This window comes from Channa argus, chromosome 1 (genome assembly GCF_033026475.1).
Source record: "Channa argus isolate prfri chromosome 1, Channa argus male v1.0, whole genome shotgun sequence".
NCBI classification, from domain to species: domain Eukaryota; kingdom Metazoa; phylum Chordata; class Actinopteri; order Anabantiformes; family Channidae; genus Channa; species Channa argus.
This window is the reverse complement of record NC_090197.1, coordinates 919,940-928,931: the sequence shown is the minus strand read 5'-3', so window position 1 is coordinate 928,931 and position 8,992 is coordinate 919,940. Positions and strand designations below refer to the sequence as shown.

The following is an 8,992-nucleotide window of genomic DNA, read 5'->3' as shown; positions in this document are numbered from 1 at the left end:
ACATGGAAAAGGACACATTTGACTACCGGATTTCCTGACAGGCAGCATGAGAGGCAGCAACCCTGACAGAAAACAAATTAAACTGAGGCAATGATCACACTGAGAAAGTGAAACACAAGTGCATGTTTGTCCTCCGAGGAAACATGTTGGCTAACTACCAAGGAAAACCAGACCAGTTTAAATGTTGGAGTACAATGATTTCCACTTTGGGTGTTAAAACCCTCTAAGGGGTCAAAGGCTAAACTTGCAAGGTCAGAGATGATCTAATGTTTGCACATTTATGGTGAAATACTGGCCAGAGTTGTTCTGCTAAGGCAAAAACTTCAAATGCAACAATTTGAGGAAAGTGCACTTTGTGATTTTACAGTTTCCAGTCTGATGTTGCCTCAGTCTGCCTGGCAGGCAAACATCTGGGCAAAAACTGAAATTGCTGTAAGTAATCTAAATAAATCAATCTGATTAAATATGAGCAAATAAACAGAGGCATTTTTCATGAAGACAACCTGTTTCAGTGATTGTCAGAGTTCATTAGAAAAGTGTCAAAAATGACAAAAAAAACAGTGTCTGAATTTGGTGCAATCAGAAGAAACTAAAAGCATAAAAAAAAAAATTCTATCCTGTCTATAGTAAACCTTCCACTCTGCAGATCTTATTTTGCCCAGATCTCTGACTTGTGAAGGTTGCAGAAATCCCTGCACACTGCAGCGCTGCAGCGAGAACATGCAGTGAATGTGAGGATGTGAAGGTGAGCAGGGATTTCTCCGTCCATCATAGTGTCTGCCGGGCAGCATGTTAGGGTTGCTGTCTCTCATGGAGAAAGATGGTTTTCTGTTTCTTTTCTTTTTTGTTTACCTTTATCGACAGACTTTAAGAACTTATTCAGAGAACTTGTGAAGATCACTGAAAGAACAGGTGAACAATGCAGTGTTATTTTTGAGCGAGGAGGAGGAGGAGGAGGAGGCCTAGGAGCAAGAAATGCAGGAGCACAGAGGAGTGACGAGGCTGTGTTGAATGGGTTTGACTGCAGAGACGAGACAAGCTGGTTTCCAGCGGCTCTCTGTCGTCCTGTCGGCCTGGTTGTTGCTTAGTAACTGGTGTTTTCAGTGCCAGTTGATGTCTGTAATGTCGGCCGTCCCACCACGTAGACGATGGGCTCACTCAGCTCTGAAGGAAACTGGGGAGAAATGAAACGAGTGACCACGAACAACTCGACAAGGAGAATCTTCAGCTGCTGATTTTACCAGTTTGACACAAACCTGCCATCCGACGGGAAGTGTAGACAACCTGTCAAACACACAGGTGTGTCTGGTATTACAGCCTCAGCGTCACTAAAATCTGCATAAGATTCCAAACATGGATGTTGGAGAATTGGGACAAATGTTGCAGCAGACAATGAGGCAGAGATGCTTTCTGTCGTCAGTGGTATTTTAAGTTGCATTTTAGGAGAAAAACAGGTTAAAATGTTTAAATAAGCCTGCAGGAGATGTTGGAAGTATAATCAAATGTAGCATGGCCAACATCTGGAGTAGGCTTAGTTAATTTTATCATCAATAAATCTGCTGGTCGACTGAGTGAGTGACTGACTGACTGTCCTTAGCTTAATCATCAGTAGACACCAGAAAATGAGCAGAGGAAGGACACAGCAGAGCTGCAGTAATGTCTTTCTGTTTCATTTCCTCCAGCAGCAGCAGAGCCTGCGAGACGACCTGCACAAACTCAGCTGTAATGGGCTTCCTCGTGGTCGGAGGTCTCCTGTCAAACAACCTCGCAGGGAGCCTGAACCTTCGAGCTGAGGATCCCCCCAGGCAGAGAAACACTTTGAAGTCGCTGAAAAGAATCAGAAGGAAATGAAAGGCTGCTCCCCTCTGGGCAGTTTTCTGCAGGGAGGCTTGAACACTGATGTGGCAAAGAAGGGGGGGTGGGGGTGGGGGGTTAGATTTATTTTGTGTTAAAAGCCTCAAACTGTTCATTTTCTTAAAGAATTCATCTGTTAAATTATCATCCAGGTCCAAATTAAACCGCACCATTGCCCCCCCCTCCAACGCTGTTCCTCCTCTTCCTTTTCTTTGATGGGACCGAATGTTCACTCTGCTATTTAAAACGTCTTGGGGTCCTCTCTGCAGGGAGCAGACCAAACCCCCGAACCCCCAAAGAAGATCCACAGGAACAGAGCAGGGACGAAGCCTCTGCTGACTGAACACAGCAGGATTAAGTGGATCTGAAATGATGGATGGTTGTTTTCGGGTTTAAAATTGTAGAGTTTTACTTTTATTAAAGATCTGGGGGTCCATCTGATCATGTGGGGCCCTCCTACACATCTGAAACGGACAATGATGGCAGTTTCGGTTTTTTGTCCAGCACATGAGGATCACAGAAGAGTTTTACCTCCATCACGTTCCCACCCAGTCAGAGACACATCGTCTTATCTTGGTTGTCTCCAGTTCAAAGCCTCTAATTTGGTTATTTTTTGCCTTTGTCTCTTTTTACAGAGGTTCTGTCAGTGTTGAGCTGCCCGCTGTGCTTCAGAAAAGTGTCCGGATTTCTGTTAATGCTGGAAGTTTGGCACATGAGTTTCCAAAGCCCTAATTTCAGCCTCTCAGGCCTGAAGTCCAACACGACAAACATCTTCATGCATCCACAGGTTTTAAGTTTCTTTAGTTTTTATAAACTTGTGGCTGTAAATGTGCAGGATGGACTTTGGGTCAATGTCCACTGAGGAGTCAGGACATCCACAGTTTCTTTCTCTTTTTGTCAAAATCTTTATAAAAATGTGCCCAACAGCAGCAGTTTGCCTGTCTCACGTCTGCGCCACCACGGTCGGCACCTTTTGTCCAGTTTTGAATTGAAAACAGCTCGACCCAGGCTCCGTCCCCAAGATTTCAGCCCTTTAGGTCCAAATGGAAAACAGAATATTGCACAAAATTAAGTTGTTGTCTCTCTCAGCTCAGTGCTTTTTTTTTTTTTTTTTTTTTTTTGCATATATTTTTAAGAGAAAGGTCTAAAGTTCATTTCCTGATACACCTAAGCAAATTTTAGTCTCTTAAGCTAAAATTTCATTTGAAAAATCCAATCAAATTTTTTTGCAGTTTCTAGGCTCTTTTGTCCCAATTTGAATTTTTTTTATTTACGTTGCTTCAGATTAGTTGGGCAGTTTTTTCCTGTAAATGCATTTCAGTTTTTCCCAAATTTGGGATTTGGGGAAAAAAAAAACACATTTGTTGTTCAGAGTTGGGTAGAAACGTCCTGTGATCCATTACTGAGAATGTAAAGTCTACTTACAGTCTCATGTACTGTAGAAAACATCCCTTTATAAATATTTCCATGTTTTTATCCAATATTTAAGTTTTAAAATGTCTTCACTTTTAAAAATTGTCCTGTTTCCAAATGACACCTACCTACACTACGAGCACTCATCACCTAAAGTTAAACTTTGTGTTCTTAGCCTTAGCACGATGATTAAAATGTTTCTTTCCACAAACTGTCCTCCATTTTGAAAAAGATGTTCCCACTTTTCACGCCTCCCTCCGAAAAAAAAAAACAAAACAAAATCACAGAAATGTCTTAAATTTTTCACTCTCGTTCCCACATTAGCAGAGATGTTCTCACTTTAATATTTATGATCTACTCACACTCGAATTTGTCCTCACTGAGGAGTCCAAACATTTTAATGGATCCACAGCAGTGAGGACACTCAGTGATAAACAGTATAAAAGTGTAACCACATCTACTGCCTTTGTACACACACACACACTCACACACACACTGCCTATGTCTGCACACACACTTAGACACTCCCAGCAGCTCACTGCCGAATGATACCTTCCCTCCCCCTTCATTCCTCACCCCCTCCCTCACTTTCTCCCTCTCAGCTCCAGGCTTATCTTTATGACCGGCTTCTCTGCCGTTTTTCAGTTTCTTTTAGCTTTACAGCAGTGACAGGTGAAATACTTTTGTTTAGCTTAAGCACATAAAGAAGTAAAACAGCAGATAAAGGTGGAAGCAACAATAAAGAGGAGCTCTCGGCGACGTTGACGTCTCCCTCTGTCTTATCGCTCGTCTCTCCCTGGAAGAACTAAAACTCTCATTACTCTGCTGTCAGCTGCTGCAGGAGGGAAATGATTCTGTGCGGAAGCTTTAATTTCATGTGCAGGCATGTGCTGGACAGGTGTGTGTGTGTGTGTGTGTTTCCTGTTACAATGTGGACACGTTTCTGCACCGCTCTGGGGACTCGACCGCATAGATTTATCGATTCTTGTTAAAACACCAGTGGTGTTAAACTGTGGGGACATGGACCTGCTGGGACTTGTGTCTGTGTGGCTACAAATCAGGCAGATTGAGCTTTTTCTTTAGGGCTAAAGGTTCAGGTTTTGCAGCATTTATCTGATCTCAGAGCGTTATTACTAATAATTAGGTGGTCTCTGTAGACCCCCTTCTGAGGAGGTTCGGTTCAGTTAAAGCCTCGGCAGCTTCAGCACTGCCAAGCATTAAAGGTCATGTGGAAAATAAAATGTGAAGCTTTGAATGTGCTTTGGAGATTTTGCAGCACTTGTTAAGAAGTAAAATCATTCATGGAGACGCTGACACTAAGGGACACCAGAGGCTCGTACCTTTAGGTGGACGTGTGTCCTGCGGGTTATGCAGCGTCACAGCAACACAGGCCTTGAGAAAGGACGTTTGGGTTTTTATTCATGCTGTAAATCTTTTTATAATGTAATATCATCTTCTTAGAGTTAAGATCTTTTCGCAGGAAACAGGTGGAGGAAGCTTTATCTTTACTCAACTTTTAAAAACTCTGCAGTTTCCTGACGATGAGACATTTTGCTCTGATGAATGAGGACTGGTGATGAATCAGATGTTCTAATAATCCATGTCATTTCCAAACAGTCGTCTCCCTCATTAAATATCTCATGGTCTTTGTGGACTGGTCATGTCCCCACTTTAGATTAAGACTCCTTGTATAGGACGTGTACAGCATGAGACACAAGTGCAGCTTGTAAGAGAAATTGTGTCATTGTCCACATTGTTTTTGCATGAGGTTCAGTGTCCCTGATAAGACGTGGTCCTGTTCAGCAAGGGTGGACGATCTGGTGACCTCATATTCAGTGGTGGAAGAACACTTCAGATGATTGACTTAGGAAAATGAAGTTTTCCTTTTCCCTGTGAATGCAGCAGCACAGTATTTACATTTAAGGTATTTTAGCTCAGATACCAGCGGATATATCCAAAAGAAGCTCCTGTTGTCTTTAGATCTTCATCAAAAGGAGAGAAGAGTCAGTCTGAGTTGTAACTGCTCCATTAGTCTCACATTTAAATGTCTCTGCTGTGTTTTAATGGAGCTTGTTTCCTCAGGGCGGCAGTGATGGTTTTAATTATTACCTGCTTAAAGAGCACACGGAGACAGATGGAAACGAGACACCAGCTCCATTCATCTGCCGGAATGTGAAGGGAAAACTGTTAAGTCTCCCTCTCCCTGTTTGTCTGTCTCTCTCTCTCTGTTTAAATCACGATGGAGACAGAAGGACGGCGGGACAATTTCACTAAATCAATCAAGACAAACGCGAGCGAGCAGCAAGAGTTGAAGGAAAAAGCATGAGTCTATTAACCCTCTGTGGCTAAACACAGCAGACACAAACATCCGAAGATATTTTTATTTGTTCAGACAGAAAATATGAATCAGACAAATCTGACAGCAAATAATAAACCGAGAAATGTGAAGCTGATGATCCTGTGGTCAAAACTGATAAAGCCCAGTGGAGTTTTATCAGTTTAACGGCTTTTATTCACTCGTTACCTGTGGAGGGATTTAGTTCAGTACAAATTTAAGCTTTTATTTTTTATTTTCATTGCAACTTTATACCTCTACTCCGTTCAAGTAGAGGGAGAAATACCGTTTTTATTCCACTACATGAGGAGTTCTGGTTCTTGCATATGAACCAAACAAAGATCGAACAAGATTTGCTGTTAGAAACGTAATCAGCACCACAGTCATCACTCGAATGATTTGTTGTCACGGTTCCAGTTTCTGATAATTTGCTGCTTTTTTTTTTTTTCCCTTTTAGTCTTTTGAAAGATTTAGTGCTTTCAGACAAAACCAATACAATGAAGGCCTGACTGTGACTGTTGAGTCGATTCGTTGAGAAAATAATCAGCTAATTAACAAAAGTATTTAAAGTAGTAGTAACCAGTCTGTTATTAGTACTTTTCCTAACTGAAACATCAGAGTACTTCCTCCACCTGTGGTAGTTATAAATAAATATAATGTTCAGACCTTTGTTGTTTTACAGAACCTTTCATCTGATACAGAAAGAAATAATAATCGTTATTCTCAGCCTTTGAAAGTCGTATTATTACTGATCTTTAAGAACTTTTGTAAAAAGTGCAGATGGATTCAGACTCGTTTGTGAGAACGGACTCGTGGCGACGGCAGCTGTGTGGAAATATTGTCGTAAACTCGGCGGCTCGTCGTTGAGGCGTTCGCTGTCTCGTTTCTGATTCAAGTTTTGAGCCCAGGTTTTGGTGTCTGAGCCTTCATCTGATCCCTTTAATTCTGCTGTCTGCCTTTCAGCCATCTGCATCCTGCTCTTCCTCCTCGTCGTCCTCCTCCTCCTCGCCTGTCCGCCTCCCTCCACTTACTCACCCTCTTCATCATCCTGTCTTCCTCCTACTCTTTCATCCCTCCTCCTCCTCCCCCCGAGTTATCTTAAAGTTTACTTCAGCCTCTTTCTCTAAGTCCTTCCTCCTCCTCCTCTTCCTCCTTGCCTTACACTAAGCCTGTTTACATAGGATTAGAAGCTGCAGCAGCTCTGTCGCTGCTGATTTTTACCCTTTAAGGGAGTCGGGACTGGTTTTCTCTTTTCTGCTGTGTTTTATTTTTGCGTGTTTGTTCCAGTGAAGGTTTGGGGACTTGCCACTGCTTCTGGTTTACCCAAACTGTTTGTTGTTCTTCACACTGTGCTTGAAGGGAAAATCCATCAGAAGCCAGACACGGGGTCAGGAGCCTAAGAGGTTTGGAGCAGGAGCTTCTGTTTGACTTGAATGCGATAGAAAGTTGCCAACCAACCGAAAAGAACAAATTAAAGACCCTCAATGACATAAAGAGTTTTTCCTGCAGGTGCTGGATGAGGCTTCAGTGTTAACTGGTGCGGATGAATAATTTAAATAAAATGAGTAAATGCATGGTGTTTAAGTGAGTATAAGTAAAGACGGAAAAGTGCACACAGTGTTGTGTCTCTGTGCCTGCACAAGTATAAAACTAAAAAACAACATGATACAGTTTCATCACACAGAATTGTTAGAATTAGTTGCAAACTATTTCAGTCTTTTTTAATTTGTATTTCAGTCTTTATGGAAACGGTTGAATTTCAACAAGTTCATCCCCCACACAACAGGTTAGCGGTTGCTCTTGTAGCTATACATAAACATAGATTGTAGAAACAGAAAATTACTATGAAGATGCAAACTACAAAGAGACAGAGAAGACAGCGTCTCATCACTTGGGTTAATGTGGATTTTCCCTGCGAGTACATTGTGTTGAATGTGTGCCTGCCCTGAAACTGTGAAGTCTTGCGTGTGAACAAACTGGTTTCTGTTCTTCTCTGTGTTGTGGCTTTGAAGAAGTTGTGTCACAGAAACAAAAGATCAAAAATGTAAATTTCAGCTCGACGTATTTTCAGAGATTGTCTGAATCACGTGTTCTTCTCTCTGCTGTGTTTTATTAGCTGGTGACGACTGGCTTTTCAAGTCGCAACTGCAAATACACAAACTGACAACAGATGGTGGAAAACACCCTCTTCTTTCAGTTATCAATGCAAAGTTTTTAGTTTTGATAAAGAATTCAAGTAAATGCTTTTATGGACATGTGAACTTTTTCTTATTTTTTGGCTCTGCACACTAAAACTAACCAAACAGAAAAACCACAGGCCAGTTTAAACACAGTCGTATCAAACAGGAAGTTAATCTGCACTAAACTTACTACTGCAGCTAAAACCTTGAATCTTTTACTTTGAAAATTGTGTTAATTGGATTTTATTTATAATCAGAAGTTTTAACAAGTTCTCATCCCACAGCAGCAGATGACGCTTCCCAAGGGGTCAAATTGTGCTGCTCTTTTACATCCCTTAGCGTATTATACTGAAACTGTGGTAAGGTGCCAGACAAAGTACATTCAAAACTAAATGCAACAAACACTGACAATGTTACACCTGCTTTCTTATTATAATAACCATTTGCGTCACGTTGTGTAACGATTGTCATGAAGACTCATGTCTTACAACATGTCACACAGGAATCAAACCGCGGTCGCCACTAGTAAAGTCCTGTGTCTTGTCAATTACAGATGCACATGGTTACACAAATTGGCACCTTTTTGACACCTTGGAAATGAGAAGGGGCTGAAAATTTAGTGTTAAAAGTGACGTTGATAAATGACACACGTCATTGTCAGAACAAGTGCTCTGGCTAATGTGGAGTAATTTGTTTATTTAGAACATTTTCAAGGTTTTCTTCAAAATGATTTGTTGAATTACAAAAGTTGAAATTTCAACACAAACATAATTTAATAATTTTAGACAATAATTCACTTGCTGTAAAGTTGCAGAGTAAAAGTTTCAAAGTGAAATTGTATCTTGGGAACTGAGAAACCATATAAAAAATGTAATCTGATTATCTCAGTGGTTTAACTACTGGCTTTTCAAAGTGTAAACTGACTTGTTTTGGACGACACAGCCAGCTGTGGTTTTTCTTGCTCTTTTCTTTTTTAACAGTGTAGGTGATGTGCAGATTTCCTGGCTATTTGTTTTTCTTTTTTACATTGTAGATGATGTGCCGATTGTGTGTATCAGTGTGTGAACAGAGCTCCTCTATATTTTCTAAGTGGTTGAAAGTTGTCGTGTCCAAACTGAAGTGTAGCTCTATCTTCTGGCCTTCTGTCCGAGCTCCTTTATCAGCCCGCGCTCTTGTTTTGTAAAGAAATAAAGCTTCCTGTTGGACCAAA

The 8,992-nt window shown here is 41.2% G+C and overlaps 1 long non-coding RNA gene across 1 annotated transcript; it reads left to right on the top strand.

Moving 5' to 3' along the window:
• Positions 1 to 34: 34 nt before the first annotated feature.
• On the top strand, positions 35 to 8,992 carry LOC137125644 (uncharacterized). Its single transcript, XR_010914181.1, has 2 exons — positions 35 to 1,299; positions 1,683 to 8,992. It is a non-coding gene; the product is annotated as an uncharacterized lncRNA (long non-coding RNA).